The sequence below is a fragment of the Odocoileus virginianus genome, chromosome 2 (genome assembly GCF_023699985.2).
Source record: "Odocoileus virginianus isolate 20LAN1187 ecotype Illinois chromosome 2, Ovbor_1.2, whole genome shotgun sequence".
Taxonomy (NCBI): Eukaryota; Metazoa; Chordata; class Mammalia; order Artiodactyla; family Cervidae; genus Odocoileus; species Odocoileus virginianus.
In genome coordinates this window covers 15,590,339-15,611,871 of record NC_069675.1, presented here as the reverse complement: position 1 = coordinate 15,611,871, position 21,533 = coordinate 15,590,339, and the positions used below count along the sequence as shown (strand labels likewise).

Below are 21,533 nucleotides of genomic sequence, written 5' to 3'. Positions count from 1 at the left end.
TATACACAGAGAAATCAGAATCACTGTAAGCGGTGTTTCTATCGCTAGACCCACATGGGATGGCAATTAATTAGGTCACCTTAGGTTTTATTTTGTGGAAATAATAAAATGGATTCAGCACTGAATTCAGGACTTTGCAGAATTAGAGTGTCCTGGAAACAAGGGCTAAGACTTCGTTCTGCTTCTTCAGGCTCATCATATTTGTCCAGATTAATTTTATTTCCCTCTATTTTTTACTACCTAGCTTTAAGAAATATTGCTCTTTCTACTCAAGGATATTATACTTTGCTATTTCCATGGAATGAATTATAATTTTCTAATCAGAAGAAAATAACCCTTAAATTCTTCCAGGAAGGAGAACAGGCAATAAAATCCACATCGAGACAGAACTCAGCCTTGGCCTCCTGCGTTATTCTCAATCTGGCTGGCTCAGCTTTTCTGGCTTCCAGTTTTGCTATCTTCTTAGGACAGATTCTAAACATACCAATCTCAAACGGGGATAAACCAAAATAACAGCAACACATTTCCTTCTGCTTTTCCTTTTCAATAAACCACCAGAAACTTATTCCTTTGTTTGACATCATAGAAACATCAATCAAGTTTTTCCAGGACACAAATGTGAATAGAATCAGTGGGGGATGCAAATACGGTGGATCATCTAAACAAACGTACTTGTGTGATGGCAAAAAAATGTTAAAAGAGTTGGAATGTCCCTAGGAGCTTTCCAAGTTTTTGTGGGCGGCATCAGCTGCTCTTGGATATAATCCATCCCCTTTTGACCTTTCCACCTCCAAACCCAGGAACAATTTTTCAGGTCACTCAGAAAATATATGTTGAATGAATATTTTGAAATAATAATTTAAATGTAAGTAATTATTGTGAACAGTTCCTATCACTGGAGCTGTTAAGTGCTGGGTTTTTTGTTTTTTTAATGCTTCTAGAGGGTTTTCCTTAGTCTGAAAATGCATGTTTAGGAAAACTCTTGCATTAAAAGATTCAATCTTCAATGAATGTTATACAAAATTTAAATTTTAGTTAAAATAACTTTTCTAAAATGACCACTTTTGCTTGAGGGCCTCTCTATTCAGTGTATTCTAAACCAGTATTGATTCAAAACTTGGTATGTGGAATATTAATCAGTACTTTGAAGAGGATAGAAAAACAGACAAGTATCAAGAAATGATTTTTCGAAAATGATCTTCAACGAAATTATTTATACTATTTAATCCTCTGGTGACAAAGGAACCAAAGAAAACTTAGTGGAGACAGAACTATTTTAAAGAAACAACTACTTAAAAATATTATTGTTAAAAACTGAAGATGTCACAACTAAGGCTGAAGGAAATTTCCCCATTTCTTCAGCGATAAAAGCAAAGCTCATGAGCTCTTCAAGGGACTCTGCCTTCAAATTATACACACCACCTAGGGCTAATCTCCATAGCACATGAGATGCATGTAGACACAACAGCAGACTCTTGAAAAGAACACTTACCTTAACTCGCAGGCGCGGAATCATTTCAAGCTCATCCTCTCCTTTCTGCTTCACCAACCCCTCACGGTTCCTCTTCCACGTGTCTAAACAACTAGAGATTCCTGTTCTCTCTTCTAAAATGCTGCCTTCATCGCCATTGCCCAAATCCAATTAAAACGTGGGGAGAGAAAAAAATTCTTATTTGCGAGCTGTTTACGCCTCACGACCACAGCGAAGCCGCTAAGCTTTGAGCTCAATGAATTAAAGGTTGTTTGGCTAAATGGCAGGCACACTTCCTCCTATTCTTTCTGAACTTAGTTTTCCTGCCTCCAGCGGTGCGTTTTCCTTTCCTGGGCTATAAATAGGCTGGTGGTAAGAGTCCAGAGGAAAGAAAAGGCAGGAAATACATTTGATTTCAAAAAGCAGTCTTAGGTAGGTGTGTGTGTGTGTGTGTGTGTGTGTGTGTGTGTGTGTCTTCCAAGTGAGCACCAATAAACAATTTAAGGAAAATTCAGCTTTGGTGTGTTGCACCATAGCAAACATTTTCTCTGATTTCCTATAACCTCCATTTAGCTGTCAGCTGTCATTTTCCATAAGCAGAGCTTGGGTTTGGAGATGTATTATTTTCTAAACAGACCATAAAAAATCTGCATGTAAGCCTTCATTTTTCAAAAGATTGTCTGGAAAAAAAATCAAATTTCCTGGGGGAAAGGAGGAAAAGATCAGACAAGGAGGGTTACCATAGTTGTTTCTTTTTGTTCAGAAGGAGGTGAAGCAGCACTTTTTGAAGCAAGCTTCAACCAAAGGTGAACAAGAAAAGCAGATACTTTTGCTTGGATGAAAGTATTAAGTAGAATTTAAAAACCAGTCAGCCTTTGCACAAAACTAATAGACTGCCCACAGTCTTGCTATTCAAAGTTGTTTAACTTCTGCCATAATTTAATGCAACACAAAGTAAAATAAAGATTAGATGTCTTTTTTTTTTTACATGTCAGATGGGCAGATCAGAATTTTGGATATTGTTCGATACCATGGAAGTGTGGAGAAATAAGCATCCATATAATAATAGATGGAAGTATAAACTGGCATAAACTATTTGATAGAGGGCAGTTCCCAGCTTCTTTCAAAATGTTAAGTGCACATATTCTAACAAGATATTAAACATGCTTGATTCTTCAAAGTGGGTGTGGAGATCTGGAAAGAAGGAACAGTTTAATTTCTGATATACATATTTTGTGCTTTTTTTTTTTAACTTTTATACTGTGTATGCCAGGCTTTAAAAACTTATTAAGGGATAGAGTTTTTAAAACTGCTATTATTTAAATAATAAGTAGTAATACAGGATTCATAGGATTCTATTATCTATCATCTGTCAATGATTATACACTTAACACCTCAACAAGCTTCTCTTTACATTGGCTTCCACTGGGTAACACTTTGAGAAGCAGTGGCACTTTGTGATCAAAGTCTCCATGGCTGGGCCCAGCAATCTGTGTTTTAACTTCAGATAATTCTCATGCTCACTAAAGGATAAGAAGCATCAGTCTACAGAATTATTTTGTTTATTAATATCACACCCTCTAAAAAGAATTTGATATTACAGCTTGGTGACTAGAGTTAATAATGTGCTGTGCTGAGTCACTTCAGGCGTGTCTGACTCTTTGTGACCTCATGGACTGCAGCCCGCCAGGCTCCTCTGTTCATGGAGATTCTCAGGCAAGAAAACTGCAGTGAGTTGCCATGCCCTCCACCAGGGGATCTTCCCAACCCAAGGATAGAATCCAGGTCTTCTGCATTGCAGGCAGATTCTTTAGCATCGGAGCCACCAGGGAAGCCTAGAGTTAATACCATATTGCATATGTGAAAGTTGCTAAGAGAGTAAATCTTTAAAGTCCTCATCACAAGAAGGAAAATTTTCTGTAATTATGAATGTTGGCAGATTGTTAACTAATCAATTGTGGTGATTATTTCCCAATATACACAAATATCAAACTAGTATGTAGTATACCTGAAACTAATATAATATTAAGTATCAATTATACATCAATTAAAATAAGACATGACTACAAATAAAAAGATTTGAGGCAAATGATTTTGTTTTCTGGAAAAATAAGGATAACTTTAAACACAATACCAGTGACTCCGATTAAGAAGACCACAAGAGTTTTTACACATAAAGGTTAAAAAGTCAAATCTATTTCCCAATTAATTTTGAGGAGCTACCTGAAGCAGGGCAAAAGCAGTGGAAAGAGCAAACTGGTGATATTTAAGGGAGAAAGAAAATCTGTCTCATTGTGGGTAGCCATAGTTAAAATGGACAAATTCAAAGCAGACTTTGCTAATATGGATGTGTGAAAATATGGATGTTAACAAAACAAAGAAAATATGAAAAAAGTAAATGAAAAGCTTCTAAATGCAAACAAAATATTCCACTCCCTGTTTTTGTTTAGTGATTTGATTATGGTTTTCTAATGCAAAGCCCTATCCATGAGAAACAGTAGATTGAACAATGAGCTCAGCCAGAACTGATGAGGGAAAAGCAAGAGTATCTGCATCCCGGGCACAGATGGAGAGGAAAAGGTTTCTTTTAAAAGAGACAGAGAGAGAGAGAGAGAAAGGAGTGAATGACCTCGTTGAGGCAGCAGAAAGGAAGAAGGAAGTCCATGGTGGTCAGGATATAACAGCTGCAGTGTATTGAAGTGGCTGAAAGGTGCATGGGTTGACATTGGCAGGAAAATGACTGGCAAGGGGGGAATAAGTTTCTGGGAGCAAACCATTCTCCATGTGAGAATGAACTCTTCTAAGGAGCTCCAAGTACATTCACCAGGCTTTCATTGTTCACTGGAAACCTCCCTTCTCTTTTTGTGGGGCAATATTTTACTTCTCAAGAAGAACAGCTTCACAGATCTCCCCAAATAGCCTGTCTATGGGAATGAAGCATTAAAACATTTATGGAAACAGAAAAGCTCTGTACTCTTAATCTAAAATTAGCAGTAGACTCTCTTAAAAGGCATTAGGGGAGAAAGTCAAAGACCTCGTGAGGAAAAGTAATGTGCCAATTTCTCCTGGTTTTGCAAGTGGAGGAAAATAAATTTTTTTTATTGCAGTCATCTACAAAGAATTTCAATATATACCATGTAAAGGAAACCCAAACAAAAGTCCTCAGGGAAGATGTGAAAAAAGCCTACATATTATTTCTCAAATGAGCCAATGCGCTGCATGGATCTGAATTGATGCCTTGTAGGTATTTTTTAAAGTATTCTATCTTTGTTCACAAATTGAAGAAGTTCTAGGTGCTATCAAATTATGGGGAACTGCATTCCTTTGACTGGAATTGTTGTATTAAACTAATAAAAAATATATCAAAGCTGGCTGGAATGAATAGTCCAAAGAACATAAGTAAAGGATGGGTTTATACATTTTAGCAGGAACATTGAAAAGATGGTGGAAAGTCAGGAAGAAGTTCTACCTTATAAAAATAAAATATAAAAGTTAACAACTCTTTGAAGGAATTATAAGATTTAGTGGGATAAAGGTGAACCTTTTCCATTAACCTATATAAATTGTGTTTGTCAGCTATTTATTTTTACTTAATCTAACAATGTTAAATTTACCTTGCAAAATTACAATAATCCTGGCACAAATTAAACCATTCACAACATATCCAAGCAGAAGCTCAGCTTTGGTTAAAAATTCAGTGGGGAAACCTAAACCAGACTTCCCTCACTGAATTTGACTTTGGACTTGATTGGTCTTCTGTCAGTTTGCCACGTACCTAAGATGAAACAGCACTAGTTTCCACAGAAAGATGATTTTAAAATAAAGGATCTTGAACCTTTCCAGTAATAAATGCTTAGAGTTTACAGTTTTGTCAAGGCTAAGATCCGACATCATAATAGCTAAAGGAAATTCTCATTGGTGTTGTGGTAAAAGTTTTTTCTGTTAATTTAAAAATATGGATGCTTTCATTTTATTGTTTCTGTCAGTTGTGTATTCTTTGGTGGGGGGGAGGCCGGGAACCTTTGGACTCAACCATAACCATAAGGTGGTTTGTGAAGCTAATCCCTGATGGAATCAGGATGAACAAAACCATCATGGGAGGAAAATATGCAGAAAAGAATACAGATAATTGTAGGCACAGTGCATGGCACATTTCTGAAGACAGAAGGAGGCTATCATGGGATCCAAGAGATTTGGTGCCCAAATATCACATTTTTGTGCAACATTTGGAAAGAAGAAGGGAAGGAAGTAGGAGATAGAACATGGCAGTGAAATTGACTTACCCCTCCAAGGTAAAATTTATTGCTTTGGCAGACACTCTGGTCTAAGGAATGTCAAGTGGTAGGTTGGTGGCTGATTTAATAGTTTATACAGGTTCCTTGCTTACACAATAGATTAGTCTGAATTCATAAAAGAGTCGGTGTACTCCATAATCTCCTGAACCATATGATTATGCAATTAATGAAAAAACTGCATTTATATTGATGTTGTCAAGGTAAACACAGTCACAAGTTTTAGAATCCTAACATAAGGTGCAGGGGCAAATTCACCCCAATTAGATGACGCAGGTTAAAATAACTGAGTCTTCTGGTTGTATACAGTATGACCCAAAGACTCTCCCTCGCTGGCTTTGAAGAAGCAAGCTGCCATGTTGTGAGTGCCTCTAGACAGCACCATATGGAGGCAGTCTCCCTCCAACAACCAGCTACAAACAGAGGCCTTCGGGCCAAGAGCATGCGAAGGACTGGGGGCTGCCAACAACCAGAGCAGCCAGAAACAACCCCTTCCCCCAGAATCAAGCCTCAGATGAGACCAAAGCTTCTGCTGATAACTTGATTGGATCCTTGTAAGACTCTGAATCAGTGGACCGGGCTAAACCATATGTGACCAGGCGAGCTATAGGAGGTCTATTATCAAGATGGTTTATGCTCATGTGTGAGGTCATCACATATGCATAACCATGTATATCGTGTTGTCTTTGCTGCATTCTACTAGTTCTGCCTATACTCAGGGGAAGGGGATAAAAGGGTGTGAATCCCAAAAGGCAGAAGATCATGGGGGCTGTCCTAGTCTGTCTGCCACAAATGATACCCAACCAAGAAAAAAGAAGTTAAGTAGACCACAATACCAGGTGGATTTCCAAAAGATACTGTGCTCACTAGCACAGTATCATTCACAGGCAGAATGGACAAAACAATTTCTTTTTCTTTTTTTTTTGGCTTCACTGGGTCTTAGTTGTGGGCCATGGGATTTTTCAGTGCACAGGCTGTTCATTGTGGACCACAGGCTGCTCTAGTGGTGGACTCAGTAGTTGAACTTCATGGGCATCGTTGCCACAGGGCATGTGGGATCTTAGTTTTTCAGCCAGGGATCAAACCTGCTTCCCCTGCATTGGAAGGTAGATTCGTAACTACTAGACCAGCAGGGAAGTCCCAACAAAATAATTTCTTAATTTTTCCTCCTTCAAAGCAGTGGGAAATACATTGCCTCAAGAGAGAAGCAAGTCATCTCTCCACCATTATACGTTATTCAACAATTCAGTAACCTAAGTAATTTCCTGCTCCATCTCTGCTGTTTTCTGTCTTAGTTACTCAGCTGTATCTGACTTTTTGCAATACCACGGATTGTATCCTCTGTCCATGGAATTCTCCAGGCAAGAATACTGGAGTGGGTTGCCATTCCTTTCTCTGGGGGAGCGTCCCAACCCAAGGATCAAAGCCGGGTCTCCTGCATTGCAGGCATATTCTTTACCATCTGAACCACCATAGAAGCGGTGCTCCATCTCTGAGGTTCTTTCAGTTCCAAGCTTCCGTGACTTTGGACCTGCCCTTTCAAGCCTTGCAAGACATTTTGGAATGCCACAAGTCCTAGTTGTATCCATACAAAGTGTTTGGTGACCATTGTGTTACTACTGTTGACTTATGGGGGAGAAAGAGCATACATAATAGATTTGTCCATTAGAAAAGTTAAAAGATAGATCTGTTGGGGTGTTACTATCTGACCTAATTTTTGATTTTCCATTTGGATGTTTATATTTCTAAAGCATTATGTCATTCTAAAAACACATGAAGATAAAACTATCAGGCAATTCTCTTTGTATAGGCAAATTTGGGGCTAAAAGTATGTTCTGTCTGGGGAACAAATTACATTTCACATTACATCCAAGTAATACTGAGTGTATTCAAAATATTACATCAGCAACATAAATTCACAGACTTTAGGGGTTAGATAGATCCTTTATAGACATTTATCTAACCACCCATCTAATGGGCAAAAATCCTCCAGAACATGAAAAAGAAATTGTCTTATTAATTTCTAAGTGAAAAGACTGCCATTGAACATACTTGTGATATCATAAATTTAAATGGCTATTAAAAATAAAATTATGAATTTAATCTGAATGAGGCAACTCCAAATTGCTTTGCTTACTAGATAAATGAAACTTTTCCTTCAGCAAAACATTAAATTATAAAATATATGGAATTAAAAAGCATCTTCACAGTTGTTCTTGTGTGGACAGACTACACAATGAAATGAACATTATAAATGTTCTCTAATACTTCATTGAGAACACATTGAAAGTTGTAAGTCAGGTTGAAACTAGGAATGTTTCATTTCCATCTAGAGGCTGAAGAGGGATAAAAAATTCAAAAAAGGAAATGACTTTTTAGAGCTCTATGAAATCAGAGGCTCTGAGAGTCTGGATTTCAAAACACTAAACACTAAAACCACATTTTTGGAGCTAGCATCACATTATAGTTCCTCATTATTATATATGGCTTGCTCAAATACATATTAATGCATAATTAATTCTGAAATAAGCCACATGCTCCAGATTGTATTTTATTTGGACAAGTCCAGCAAAATTTTTTTTTTACTGTATTTTTTCAACCACATGTAAGTCCCTACTGAGTACAAAGCTCTGAGCTTGAGCCCACAGAAGAAAAAGTAAAATTAAACATTTAGTCTTTGCCTTAAAAGCAGCATACCTTCTAAAGCAGAATTTCTCAAACTGTGATACAGTGACAGCCTATTTCAACATAACATAGAGTTTATTTAACATGCAGATTTCTGGGCCTCAGACTCAGAGGATTCCAAATTCTGTAGGTCTAGAGTAAGCCATGGAATACACATATATAATAAGTCTGTAAGTTTCAGAACCCATGATCCAGGGATCAAAACGTATATTTTTAACTAAAACGAGAGAGTGACCCAAAGGGTCAGGTTATGTAATTCCTGTGTGAATTCTGATTACGGTTGTAGCCAGCATCAAGGTTCCATATTGGAATACATGCTACAGCAATAAAATTCCCTTAAAACCAGTTCTAATCCGTGCCTGAAGGTGAAAGTGTTAGTCACTCAGTCATGTCTGACTCCTTGCCACCCTATGGACTGCAGCCTACCAGGCTCCTCGGTACATTGAATTCTCCAGGCAACATATTGGAGTGGGTTGCCGTTTCCTCCTCCGGGGGATCTTCCCAATCCAGGGATAGATCCCTGGTCTCCTGCATTGCAGGCACGTTCTTTATCATCTGAGCCACCGGGGAAGCCCAATGTGTGCCTAATGGTAGCAAATTGAATTTGTATTTCTCAGAAAAAGTAAGGATGGAGAGACCATTTGTTTTTTTCTGGGTGCTAAAAAAAATTTTTTTTTCTGCATTTTTTATTGCAGTAAAAAACACCTAATATAAAATTTATAGACTTCACGATTTTTGAGTGTAAAGTTCAGAAGTGTTAAATATATTCACATTGTGGTGAAACAGATCTCCAGAAATTTTTTATCTTATAAAACTGAAACCCTACACCCTTAAAACAACAACTCCCCCTTTCCGCTTTCCTTCAAGCCCTGGTAACCACCATGCTACTTTCTAAAATGAAGTCGCCATTTGTAAAACATGATCCCATGATGGTGTCAGATTTGAGGAAAAGACAGCAAGTAGAGTTGAATCCAAACCCCAAAGTCAGGAATGAGATTTTTAAAATGAGATCATAAAGCAGAAGGAAGGAGCAAAGCAAAGACAGATGGATATAGAAGCAGAGGCATTTTCCAGAACTGAGTTGATACAGTTTGGCCTTCTGGCTATGGGTGTTGGGTGCCAGAGACATGTGCTATCTGAAGCCAGATACGAGCTGGAAGTCACTGTCAGATACCAGATAATTCTCCTACATCTTTGGTGAACAAATGGCTATGACAAAAGTAGCTGAGAAGAAGGTCAGAGGATGAAGACTAGGGATTATAAAGGATATTTGCCACTTCCAAAATTTGCCGCAGACTTGAGAGATGAGCAGATTTGTGATAAAACTCACCGGGATAGTTTACTAGGATTGGAGTGTTTGAGGCAGGACTTGGGGCTCTGTGGGTCACGCTTTCTTGGCACAGGTGTCAGTAGAATTAAATGTCAAAGGCAATAGTCTAAATACAGAGCCATTAGCAGTTATAAAGGGCCATGGTTAATGGATTGAACAGACCGTGATTATCTAACAGGGTGGGGCTTCCCAGGTGGTGCTAGTGGTAAAAATCACACACACACACACACACACACACACACACAGATGTAAGAAATGCTGGTTTGATCCCTGGGGTGGGAAGATTCCCTGGAGAAGGAAACAGCAATCCACTCCAGTATTCTTGCTGGGAAGTTCCATGGATAGAGGAGCCTGGTGGGCTGCAGTCCTTGGGATCACAAAGAGCTGGACATGGCTGAAGCAGCTTAGCATACACACATCCAACAGGGTTGGGAGGTGCCCTGAGGGAAGTCAAGAACTTATGCGCAGGTGTCCTCCAAGGCATTAAACTCATCAGTCTGGAGGACTATACACCTCTTCTACTATAGATGGTGGGGTGGCTCTGAAGCTCATCTGAGCCCTGCTCCTGGAAAAGAAGGAAAAAGCAGAGAGATCCTACGCTTTGAAGCCAGACACATCTGGCCTCAAATTCTACTTCTGCTTACCATCTGGAGGACCTTTAAACTAAATATCAATTTCCCTATCTATACCCAAATTCTAACAATAACTTCCTACTGGGCAAGGACATGAGTCAAATGCTATATAACATGAAGATGCTCTCCTGGGGCAGAGGCGCATTTTTCTCCTCTCAGTGATGAAAGCCTCCTGCTAAAATTTGGGTGTGGTAAGGATCTTGAGGCTGAGAAGGAAAAAGAAAGTCTGGGAAGAATATGGAAACCTGAGAGGTCTGTGACTTTAGCTAAAGGTTACTGGGCTCCCTAAGCTATGGCCTGGACTTCATAGCAGAGTGGTGGTCCAAGTCATGGAACCAAAGTGTGTCCTAAGAGGGCCATTAAGCTCCCAGGACCTAGCCTCCACACCTAAAGTCATTCCAAATGAGCATACCATCTAAGTAAAAATAGAATTCTTGGTATACAAAGGCACTTAAATGACATACTCCCTAGTTCCCCCTCCCAACTCAATTGCTACTTCCAAATCATATATGAAAAAGTTGATGCTATTAGGTGTCTCTGATTTTACTATGGCTTAAACCTGGAGGTGGGCACTGATTGTTCTGATCTGTGTGGGTGTTGGCTGGCCAGTCTCATTTCCCCAGTAGCAGATGTGCGCTGCTCACACTGGTACCTATACGTAATGTGACATGTCCTTGCACAATACATGAACAGCTCTGTGCCCACCTGAATATTCACTGGAAGGATTGATGCTGAAGCTCCAATACTTTGGCCACCTGATGCAAAGAGCTGAGTCATTGGAAAAGACCCTATGCTAGGAAAGATTGAGGGCAAGAGAAGGGGGTGACAGAAAATGAGATAGTTGGATGGCATCACTGACTCGATGGTCATGAATTTGAGCAAACTCAGGGAGATAGGGAAGGACAGGGAAGCCTGGCGTGCTGCAGTCCCTGGGGTCGCAGAGTCAGACAGGACTTAGTGACTGGTCAACAATGTGGCCACCAGAAGGTGGCAGCAGAGAGCAGTGACCACAACGAGTTACTGAGGCTCACAGTCGGCTGCTGGAGCTGTGTAGGCTGAATGTGGAAACTAACTCTTCTGGTAGCAATCCCTATTTGTCTACACTTGGGGTTGATGAATTCCAAAGGCAGCATGCAAAACAATTCCTAATGTATGTTGACTATGGTCATAGAGTCAGACACGCCTGAAAAAGAGGGCAGTTTTTGCCTGTGTCTCTTTCTGGCCCACCATGTCTCCTGCAAGGACCAGACTTGCCTTGAGACCAAAGCTCTGAGAGCACATACTCAATGTGTCTTAGGAATTACTATCTGCACATTGCAAAGTACTAATCCTGGTGGCTATCTTGGCTCCAGACTGGTCCATTTCATGGAGTCTCAACATCTCCACATGGGTATTCCTGGGCATCTCAAACTCATCATGTTAAGATTGGATTCCATTTCTTTTCCATTCTTTTTTTTTTGTTTTTTTTTTTTTTATAGGAAGTAGGTGAGAAGCACCAGCTTCCTTCAAAGCAGCCCCTGAAACCAGAAATCTGGTGTCATCCTAAAATTTTCCCTTTTCCTCGGTCTTACTGGCTTCAAACTGCTTAGAGAATCTATGTGGAATATCAGTGAATTAAAGAAGCTTTGTTGCCTAATTGGGAAAAAAAAATCAGTAAAAGGCAAATCTGGGAAAGACTTTTATAATATTCAAATATCTCTCTTCGAAGGGAATTGTGAGCAAACAGAGGGTGGAGCTGGTGATTAGGAACATGGAGAGAGAATTCTGAAGAACTCTAGCTCCCAACTGCAGAAGGAGTTTGAGAACAAAAATTCGAAGAGTTGTTTGACTCCGGTTGCCTGATTTTGAAATGCAGAAGTCCCCTGACAGGAAGCCCTGTGTAGAGAATACAGACTACACCATCCTGCCATTGTCAGTCCCAGGGGTTGAGCAACTGGAGCAGAAGGAAGTTGCTTTTTTTGGTATTGTTTTATTTTTGTCTTAAAGAAATATCCTTCTTAATATGCATATGAAAATCTTGAATAAAGATGTAGAAAATATGCAAACTTACAAGAGATGGCAACCATACTGGATGATAGAATCAGAATCTCAAAAGATCTCGATAGGCTAAAGTTAAAGGACAAATGACAGAAAGTGAAATGAGTAGGCACAAAGGTAAACTTCTACATTGATGTTAAAAAACCCAGTTGCACATGTTCAGAATTGGGAGACATGGCTTAACAGGAGCCCATAGTTTTCAAACTTGCTGTTGATGTTACGTTAGTCAGGGTATGCTAATGACTCTAATTTTAATTCCCAGGACTCAGTGGTTCTAAGATATCCTAGGGAGGAAAAAGTGCCAAAGGGATGATAGTCCTGGCTCAGTCAATTGATTGCTTCTAGCAGGTTTCCAGACATTCCAATAATGTCTGCCCAGTAAGGGGAGTTTCAGCTAATATCTCCTTTTAACTAAGTTAACACTCATATTGGAAAAATGGCTTTAAAAGATTTCTTCAAAAAAGAAACAGGTGATAGAAAGATAACAGCAAAATGAACTTAAAGAAAATGGCAGTGTAAACCTTTCAGCTTTGAGTACAAATCAGCTGCATTATGCTATTAAAAAAAAAAAAAGAGTAACATTGTAATTAGAACAGTCCTGTGGCTCAGGGGTAAATAATCAGTGCAGGAGACACAGGTTCGATCCCAGGGTCAGGAAGTTCTCCTGGAGGAGGGCATAGCAACCCACTCCAGTATTCATGCCTGGAAAATCCCGTGGACAGAGGAGCCTGGTGGGCTACAGTTCAAAGGGTAGCAAAGAGTTGGACATGACTGACTGAGCACATATAAGAAAGAATCCCTCCAAGTCTAAAGTTTCCAAGAAAACCATTTGAAATATGGATTTACACCCACTATATTAATGGACTTCTCCATTAATGGTAGTTGGTTAGCATATTATGTCCTGAGATATTAACTAGTAATACTATGAATTCCGGTGATTAGCAAGACATTTAGAAGCTAAGCATTCAGAACAGGAAGACAAACTTCAGCAGTTTTTCAGAGGTACTTAAAGTTATATGTAACAACCCTAGTTCTTGACAAATGTCATGAAACCTACTAATAATTGCTTAGAAGTCTTTCTTGAGGTCTTTCAATTTACAATTAAGGAACAAAAGTCACGAACCATTGGGGTCTCTAGTTCTTCTTGACACAGTAAAAACTGAAATAATTACAAAACAAAAGACCAACAAACTCAAAAGCATTTCTTTGTCAGCACATTTTAGGGAAATCACATAGAAACATTGCTGAACATATGAAGAAACAAATATTAGAACAGATTGGCCATGCATTTGGGTGATAGTACAAATGTTTGTAACATGCCTCCATTTATGGTGCTTATTAGATACTATTTCAATAGTTACCTCCCCAAAGAACATTTTTTTTTTTTTTTTTGGTGAGGCACTTAAAATATAGTACTGAGAAATCCTATCACTATCCTAGTGATAAATGATTTCATAAATTAAAAAAAGATTTTATGGGATGCCAATTGAAGTGTAGCCACTGAATTCAGAAGAATGAAAGGTATTCCTGCAGAGGAATAAAATAAGGATTTTAGGAAATCTTGACAAGGCTGTTCATCTCTGTGGTGTTCATCCCTTGGGGAGTCAAAGTAGTGAAGAAATTGAGGCTAGAAGTGCCCATGATACTACTTGATGCCACTGATGTGATTAGTTTGATTGAAAACATTTAAACAGTAGAACTTTACAAGATCATAAGGAGATGGAGAGTCTATTGAGATTGAAAATCCATTTTCTTCTCCTGCCTGATAACACTTCCTTCTCTTACCTTCTACAGGTATGTTTCCCAAGAACATTGCCCAGCTCAACTCCCGTGTGATGAGTCTGCTTCCTGGGAAGCTTAACCTGCAGTAGTGGCAGGGGTGGTCCAAGAAAATAGATGCTCATGAGGGATTCTGAAGTTGCCAGCCATCTTGAAGTGAGGACCCTGATCATCAGAAGGAGGAGGGCTGCTCTACATAACGTGACAGAGAAGAAGGTGATGGTACCATTGATCCACAAGGGGTGGATCTTGACACTCCTTTGCTCATCTTGATGATAAATGGATAAGCATAACAGTCATACATCAGAAAGGTGTGGAGATCAGGAGCACAGAGGCCTCAGAAATGAAGGTCGGAGTCATGCCAACAGGGAAACCATCTACTCAGCAAAGGCAGTGGCTGAGAATGAGGCAATCTAGAATGGGTTGTATATGATGAATATTAACTGTGGTCCCAAGTGCTTGGGCTCCAACTGCTTATAGCCAGGGCTATAATTTATCCCTGTCTATTTCCCCTAGGGAAAGAGATCCAACAGAATCTTGGAAGAACTCTTCTCAGAATTTATATGAGGTGGATCTGAGTAGTGCAAATGGTGAACCATAGTGAAAGATCTGACCTGCCACTCTGTCCACTAGAAGACTGAGGTACATTCCTCCAGCTACTGACAGCTCCATTGGCTGAGAGTCATCAGAAATTATCATAAGCTGGAGAGTTCTGCCTTGCACAAATTTCCCATGCTTCTTTCCTCAGGGCAGCTCAAATCCGATAACTGATCAATGTATAATATAAAGACCCAAATCCCTCACCTTATCTCAGGACAACATTAAAGGGCATCACAGCTTCAGGGTCCCTAAAGGGTTGGCCTAGCCTTTGCTGAGATTACATCACAGTGCAAGTTCTTCCCCTATCCAATTCTGTTTCCTTCTCTTCCTTTCCATGATGTTGATCCTGAGAGTGAAATTCACTCAGTCGTGTCTGACTCTTTGCGACCCCATGGACTATACAGTCCATGGAATTCTCCAGGCCAGAATATTGGCGTGGGTAGGCATTCCTTTCTCCAGGGGATCTTCCCAACCCAGGGACTGAACCCAGGTCTCCCACATTGCAGGCAGATTCTTTACCAGCTGAGCCACAAAGGAAGCCCAATCATGACAGCGCTCCCTATAAAAATTTCTCCACACTAATATCCAACCCAGAGTTTGCTTCCTAAGAAACCCACCCTACTACAAAAACATCATTGGGACAGCTTATAGAATTTGAATATGGACTCTTGATTAGATAATGGGATTGTACCAGTGCTAAATGTCCTGATTTTTAAAAAGTTTTAATTGTTTTTTAATTACTGTTGTTCAATACCTAAATCGTGTCCAACTCTTTGTGACCCCACGGACTGCAGCAAGCCAGGCTTCCTGGTCCTTCACTATCTCCCGCAGTTTGCTCAAATTCATGTCCATTGACTCAGTGATGCCATCCAACCATCTCATCCTCTGTCACCCCCTTCTCCTCTTGTCCTCAATCTTTCCAAGCATCAGGGTCTTTTCCACTAAGTTGGCTCTTCTCATCAGGTGTCCAAATTATTAGAGCTTCAGCATCAGTCCTTCCAATGAATATTCAGGGTTGATTGCCTTTAGGATTGACTGGTTTGATCTCCTTGCTGTCCAAGGGACTCTCAAGAGTTTGATCATAATATATTGTGCCTATATAAGAGAATGTTTTTGTTCTTAGGAAATACACTAAGAGCTTGTATACACATGGCTGATTCATGTCAATGTATGGCAAAAACCACTAAAATATTGTAAAGTAATTAGCCTCCAATTAAAATAAATAAATTTCTAAAAAAGGAAATACACTGACAAAAATAGGAATAAAGGCACATGATACATTCAAGTTAATCTCAAATGATTTAAAAAAATTGTGCATGGAGAGGTGGAGGATCAGAGAAAAAGAGAAAATAGGACAAAATGGAAATATTTGGAAAACTTGGGTAAAAACTATGGAGTTTAATTATAGACTTCTTGCAATTTTTCTGGAAGTTTGAATTTATATCAAAATTTAAAAATACTAAAGTAAAATGACCAGACCTAATACCATTCCAAGAGATTCAGAATCCCTTGGGTACTATTATATTTCCAGTACTCAGCCCCAGTCTGTAGGTTTTCAACAAATATTTGAGTAAATGAATGAGTTAATAGGTAACCTTGTAAGTTAAGATAATGAATTCAATTTTGGTTATGGAGACTTTTGAGTGCCCATGATTTTGAAAGTCCACTCTAGGGACTGTATAACCTTTTGTTCAATTCTGAAAATAACCAGTAAAAAGATAACTCCTGTGTTCTTTTTTGAGGCCATTTTTTTGATAGCATTTAGAAGTTTGAAGTCCCTATGACACCTCATATAAACAATATCTCATAACTTTTGAGATAATTTGATATTTTAAATGACATAGAGACTGGATATTGACTTTAAATGATGGAGAAATTGCCTGACTTTTGTTGGGATCCAGATTTCTTTAGCCTGTTTTGACCATAATACACATAATTGTCTTTCCTTTTTCTATTTTTAAATTTTTGAACTTTAGCCTAGTAAGTCACAAGCATATCCCATTAAGGTGTTCTGGTAAAAGTTGACTCTAAAAGCAAGGCATTTTTAAGTGGACAAGAAGGACCAGCTAAAGAGTAGAAGGGAAAGAAAAAGGGTGGTGGTGGGGGGCGGGGGGCATCCAAGAATTGTTACTGCCATCCAGTGGTGATGCTCTCAGACAAAGATGGTTCAAAGCCCATCGCTAATCCCTCTTTTCCATTGCAAAGACCCAAATACCATTCATTCAAGCTTAGGGACTAAACTGCAATGCTAACCTGCCATGAAATTTGTATTATGTTTTCCTGATTTTAAAGTAATAAGTTCAGTTTGTCTTCTTGTGGTCCTTAAGAGTTCACAAGCTTCCATAGCAACCAGTTTACTCTGAGAGTGTGCTCAATGTGGAGAGAATCTGGCCCATTAGAGACCTTGCCTTGGTAACACCCCAACCCCCTGCCCTGTTCTCCCTAGCTCACTCCATTTACACAGCATTACAGAGAGTGAACGTCACGGATTCGCTTTTCAGTCCCTACTGGACATTTCCAAGTCACCTTTTTATCTGTGCTCTCTTAATTGTGACCTACATTGACTCTTTTTTAAAATGTTTACTTATTTGGCTGCATTGAGTCTCAGCTGCAGCACATGGGATCTTCTGTTGGGATGCACAGGCTCTCGAGCTGTGGCATGCAGACGTAGTGGTTGGTATGCTCAGGCTTAGTCGTTCTGGGCTTAATACTTGGCATGCTGAGGCTTAGTTGTTCCGTAGCGTGTGGGATCTTATTTCCCCGACCAGGGATCAAACCCACATCCCCTCCATTGCAAGGCAGATTCTTAACCACTGGACCACCAAGGAAGACCCTGACTGACTCTTTTGAGCCCATGGAAATTAAACAGGGAACTGGCCAAAGCCCAACTCATTGATTTTAACCCAGCAAGAGCCTTTGCCTACTGGAAGGAAAAAAAAAGAAAAATGCTATCACAAGATTTAGAATAAAAGAAAAAAAATTGGCCTAAGCCTATCATGCAAGTTTTATATAAAGCAAACATTTTGGCCTTGACAAACACCATCCAGTTTACACAAAGCTCATAAAAGTGTTAATGTTTCTACTTTTAAACCTTACATATAGTGATCTCTGTGTGCTAATGATGTGGCCTGTTAACCAAAGTTCAACCTTCCTGTGCTGTAAATCCAAGCCCACACACTGGCTTGTCCAAAGTCTTAAGCGCTGGCAGTGATGTCATTCCTTGACTCTAAAAACAAGCACCACCCAGATCTGTTTCCTTTCTCCTGCAGGTCTGTAGTCCATTGCAGCGGTGCCCGTGGGTAAGGGCTGAGGAGACCGCGGGCTTTGCTTATATCCACAGGCTTGAGCAGCTGGCTTCCAGGAACCGGCCCAGACCAAAATTAAAAAATGAAAAACAAAAAAACAGACCAAAAAAATTTTAAAAATCCCAAACCACCTCCAGAGAATGCTCTACAAGCTCTACATATATAATTCATGACGGTGTAAAGACCTAAGCCAGAAGCTGGCATCCAATAAAAGGTCAGTATGCATTGTATTTACTGACAGATGACATATGCCAATTTTACAAGAAAATTTGGTGGAGGGGAACGTGGGATAAAAAATTGAAATTATTTTCATCTCACTTGTTTTAAAAAGATTTTTAAAGGGGTTCTGTAGCCACAGTATTCTATATATAGATACAGATGAAAATTATTGATTTTGATTATGCATGAATATTCTACAAAACTGACAAATATACATTCACACAATTAAAAAGAAATACATCAGTGACATTTGGTACTGAGTAGGCTATAAAACAAAAAATTTACTGGTAAATGAAATTCCATATCCCAAATGGAATACTGTATAAAAGGATATCAATACACTCTTCCAACAAATACTGGAAACCAAACGTTAATAACAACATGAAATAAATTTGAATACATTTTTACACAAACTAATAATCAACCAGCAAAATAGAGTACTTAAGAATAACTTTCTTTACAACCAAAGGAGTCAGTAAGAATTTGGTGCATAACACAAAACAAAAAATAAATGTGAAAGAATGCCCACTTTACACTCATACATACAGTAAAGGAAAATATTTCACTGAATATTGGTACAGTTGTCCCTCTGTATCCATAGTGAACTGGTTCCAGGACACTGGCAGATGCTCAGATGATTTATATAAAATGACATAGGGCCATTGGCCCTCCATGTCTGTGGGTCCCATATCCCAGAGGATTAAACTTTTGAATGTTAGGATACAGGACCTGTGGATATGAAGGGTTGACTGTATGCTGTAAATGACAGAAGAAAAATTAATGGATTCTAGTGCAAACACTTAACACTAACATTACAGCAATGCCTCCACTGGCTCTTAGATGGACAGTATCCACTTTGCTCTGATGTGAGTGTCTCTGTGTTCTTTTCCTAGGAGATCTCATTACTGCTATTCTCTTTGTTTTTAACTCTGCCCTTCCTTCCTTCTCCTCTATATTGTTGGCTCTTCCATTTTTAATATGGGCTCATTGGTGGGTGGTGTGGGGAGGATACATGCTGCCCGAGGAAATGAAGTAACCCTGTGCCTCCTGGGTGCCAGGACACTACATTTTGGCTGTTTTATGCCTCTGAACTGAAGACTTCCTAGACAAACCCCTCCAGAAATGCAATATAATCATGCTTTTAATTTTGCACCAAGGTACGTACTTGGAGTTGTATATAGTTTGAGAAGTCAAGTTATAATTTCCAGTAATTGGCTAACTTAGTTACCTGCTTAAAGGGAGAATACTAAAAGATTTTATTATCTCAATTGATCAATGAACATTTTTAGAATCTTATGGGACCTGGGTTTCTTGGATGACCTACTGAATATTCCTCCCAAACAGAGGCCAGTTCAGACATGTTTCAGACTTAGAGGTTTAGTCCTAAGTTGCGTGAGGGTTCTGTTGGTAACAAAACCAAAAGGGATATTTTCTTCAGCAGCAAAATAATTCAATAAAATTCAACATGGATATTCATATTAAGCCCCTCGCAAATTAGGAATAGGAAGGAACATTAACCAGACAAAAGACATACATAAAAACAGTTAAGCACACATCATATTAAATAGGATGACAGTAAAAAGGATTTTCTTTCAAATCAGGATGCCTGCTCCCACCATTCTACAATTCAATATTGTACTGGACGTCTTAACTAGTTCACTGGACAAGAACCCTATGTCCTTCTCTCAATTTTTCAATAAAAATAAAACTGCTCATAAAGTCTATTAATTAAAAAAAAAAAAAAAGCAAAGGCGAATGTACTCCTAGAAAAAAAAAAAAAAAGGTGGAAGAATTGACTTTACCAAAAATGAAGGCTTTAAGAAAAAGCTATAGTAATGAAAACACTATGGTAGAGACACAGAGATAAACTGAAAGTGACAGAATTGAATGGAGAGGTCAGAAATAGAGCCACGCATAGTGAGAACTTGATCTGTGTCAGAGCTGTCACAGCAAATCAGTGGGGTGAAGGACGACCATTGAATAAAATTATCATTTCCATCCATAAGAATATAGCCTGAAATCATGCTTCCTAATGTTTTTCACATGATGGCAAAAAGGCCTATTTCACAGATATTTATTTGGCTCTCTGGTATAAGAGGGAGGAAATTTGAGGCCTTTAAGTGGAGCATGATGGAAAAAGTCATTAAGATTTTTTTATATTATACATGTATTCATTTTAAGAAAGATAAAATATGAAGTAGCAGATATGATATTAAGTATAGAACAATTTTCCTAACCATTCCTAATGTTTTTTGAAGTTTCACTGAGGTTCTTGAGCTTGCAGCTGCAAACTTTCATGTTTTATCTTTTAAATTACTGCCTGCAATTCTTATCAAGACTTTTACTTTGATCTCTCAGACTTGTAACAGTCACCTTCAGTGAAAAATTTGCACAGATAGCTAAAAATGTTTAAATCTTCTAAAAATCATTCAAAAATTTGACACTTTAAGTTGGACTTAAAGAAGCTCTTCCTTTCTCACATTGACAAATGCACAGTTGAAACTTCTTGTCATAAAGTTGTGGGTTTAGAAGCTAACCAATATTTTTCCTGTCAAGTCTTCCAAGTGTTGAAGCAGGATGCCAGTGTACTGTTAGAATACTCATCACCTGTTCTTATGCATCTATGGAGCATACAAACACCCAGCTTTCCAGCGACTTTTCTTGAGGTTGGTTAAGGTGTCCTAGGCGAATAGGGAATCTTGTATGTACTCACACCTTACAAGAGTAAAAACTCAGGCTGGGAAACAGAAGGCATTTTGATAAAAAGAAATCAAAGATGGGGTCCTACACTATAGTTTGGCACATCGGTCACTTAAAGGGGCTCCCTGGGTGGGGTCCCACTCCGTAGTTCAGCATGTCAGGCGTTTGACAAGCCAGCCTCTCTATTGTTCAGCTGCCAATGCTGGCATGTGGGGAGAGAGAGGCTAAGGTGATGGCTCCACCCCCTACGCATGACTCAGCAGTATCGCCTTGTTTCCATGGCTGCCTGGCTTTCCTTCTCAGGCATTTTGCACAACAATCTCCTCCTTCATATCCCCTCGATCCATCTCTCTGCAGTCAACAGCAGCCCTTACCCTGGGATTGCTCCACGATCCCCAAATTCCAGCTCCTAGCTGCTGCTCCTTCCAGGAGACCTGCATCCCTGTCTGGGGTATGTATGGCTGCAGCAAGGACTGTCTGATT

The 21,533-nt window shown here is 39.2% G+C and overlaps 1 protein-coding gene across 2 annotated transcripts in view; it reads right to left on the bottom strand.

Annotated features, from left to right (window-relative positions):
- RASGRP3 (RAS guanyl releasing protein 3) overlaps positions 1-1,756 on the bottom strand; it is a 109,914-nt gene extending 108,158 nt beyond the window's left edge. For both annotated transcript variants that reach the window (XM_070476744.1, XM_020903510.2), the window contains exon 1: positions 1,493-1,756. The gene's annotated coding sequence lies outside the window, so the exon portion shown is untranslated. The remainder of the gene's footprint in view (positions 1-1,492) is intronic.
- Between the last annotated feature and the right edge of the window lie 19,777 nt (positions 1,757-21,533).